The sequence below is a fragment of the Symphalangus syndactylus genome, chromosome X (assembly GCF_028878055.3).
Source record: "Symphalangus syndactylus isolate Jambi chromosome X, NHGRI_mSymSyn1-v2.1_pri, whole genome shotgun sequence".
NCBI classification, from domain to species: domain Eukaryota; kingdom Metazoa; phylum Chordata; class Mammalia; order Primates; family Hylobatidae; genus Symphalangus; species Symphalangus syndactylus.
Window position 1 is genome coordinate 90,525,385 of NC_072447.2, and position 2,412 is coordinate 90,527,796.

At 37.1% G+C, this 2,412-nt stretch overlaps 1 pseudogene; it reads left to right on the top strand.

The window, feature by feature from the left end:
- The first annotated feature begins 1,281 nt into the window (after positions 1–1,281).
- On the top strand, positions 1,282–2,141 carry LOC129475967 (protein SET-like; annotated as a pseudogene).
- Positions 2,142–2,412: the final 271 nt, after the last annotated feature.

The window sequence follows — 2,412 nt, forward strand, 5'->3', positions numbered from 1 at the left end:
GGCAACAGAGTGAGATTCTGTCTCAAAAAACACAAGAGTTCCCACAGACACTGTGCCGCCACACAGGCACAGCCTCCTCAGCTGTCAACAACCTGCACCAGAGTGCTACATTTGTTACAATCAATGAATCTATACTGATATATAATTACAACCCCAAATCCATAATTTGCATTGAAGTACATTTTACAGGTTTCTAGAAATAAAAATCACCTATATCATATATGTTAGTATCACACAGAATAGTTTCATTCCCCCTAAAATTCCTCTATGTTCTACCTATTTATCTCTTCCTCTCCTCCTTTTCCTAGCAACCACTGATCCTTTTATTGTTTCCATAATTTTGCCTTTTCTAGAATGTCATGTGGTTGGAATCATACTGTAAATAGCCTTTCCAAAGTGGTGTCTTTCTTTCACTTAATAATATGCATTTAAGTTTTTGCCATGGTTTTTCATGGCTTGATAACTCAGTTCTTTTCATTACTGAATAATATTGCACTATGTAGACGTACCACAATTTATTTATACATTCACCTACTGAAGGGCATTTTTGGTGCTTCCAAGTTTTTGCAACTGTGAATAAAGCTGCTATAAACATCTTTGTACAGGTATTTTTGTGTAGCCATATATTTCAATTCATTTGGGTAAACATAAAGGAGCATGATTGCTGGATCATATGATTAAGAGAATATTTAGTTTTGTAAGAATGTCAATCTATCTTTCAAAGTGGCTGTATCATTTTGTATTCCCAACAGCAATGAAAGAGAGTTCCTATTGCTTCACATTCTTACCAACATTTAACATTGTCATAGTTTTGGATGTTGGCCTTTCTAATGCATGCACAGTGGTATCTCATTGTTGTTTTAATTTGCAACTCCTTAATGACCTACGATGTTGAGCATCTTTTCATATGCTTATTTGCCAAATTTATATATTCTTTGGTATGGTGTCTGTTCAAGTCTTTTGCCCATTTTTTAATCAGGTTGTTCATTTTATTACTGTTGAATTTTAAGAATTCTTTGTGTATTTTAGATATCAGTCCATCAGATGTGTGTTTTGCAAATATTTTCTCTCAGTCTGTGGCTTATCTTCTCAGTCTCTTGAAGACCCATCTTTTACCAAGGTGCAACATCAATTCAGTGAAAAAAAAAAGTGTTTAAAAAAAATGATGCTGCTACCATTGGATGTCCAAATGTAAAACAAAAACTAAACAAACAGAGTCATTTGCCTGCTTCCAGACGAGCAAAGAGACTTGTGGTGTGGTTCTTGGACTTCCCTAACAGCATGGTGTCCAAACGCCAATCTCCACTCTCACCTCAAAAGAAGAAATCAAGACCACCTCCTGCTCTGGGACCAGAGGAGACATCGGCCTCTGCAGGCTTGCCAAAGAAGGAAGAAAAAGAACAGCAAGAAGCCATTGAACACATTGATGAAGTACAAAATGAAATAGACTTAATGAACAAGACAGTGAGGAGATTTTGAAAGTAGAGCAGAAATATAAGAAAGTCTGCCAATCATTTTTTCAGAAGGGGTCAGAATTGATCGCCAAAATTCCAAATTTTGGGGTAACAACATTTGTCAACCATCCACAAGTGCCTACACTGCTTGGGGAGGAAGACGAAGAGGCACTGCATTATTTGACCAGAGTTGAAGTGACAGAATTTGAAAATATTAAATCAGGTTAGAGAATAGATTTTTATTCTGATGAAAATCCTTACTTTGAAAATAAAGTTCTCTCCAAATAATTTCATCTGTATGAGAATGATGATCCATCTTCAAAGTCCACTGAAATCAAATGGAAATCTGGAAAGGATTTGATGAAATATTCAAGTCAAATGCAGAATAAAGCCAGCAGGAAGAGGCAGCATGAGGAACCAGAGAGCTTCTTTACCTGGCTTACTAACCATTCTGATGCAGGTGCTGATGAGTTAGACGTCATCAAAGATGATATTTGGCCAAACCCATTACAGTACTACTTGGTTCCCCATATGGATGATGAAGAAGGGGAAGGAGGAGATGATGATGATGAAGAGGAGGAAGGATTAGAAGATATTAATGAAGAAGGGGATGAGGATGAAAGTGAAGAAGATGAAGATGATGATGAAGGGGAGGATGGAGAGGAGGATGAAAGAGAAGATGACTAATAGAACACTGATGGATTTCAATCTTCCTTTTTTAAAATTTTCTCCAGTCCCTGGGAACAAGTTGCAGTCTTTTTTTTTTTCCTCCCTCTTGTTCTCAGTTGCCCTGTTCTTGAGATCTCCTTTCTTTACACTATGGTTCTCAACCTATTTGGGGGAAAATACCTTGTGCAGAATCCAATGGGAAAAGAGTCTCTACCCCTTTCTGTTTGAAATTCATTTTTATCCCTCCCTGTCTGAACAAAAACTGTATGGAATTAACACCACCGAACTC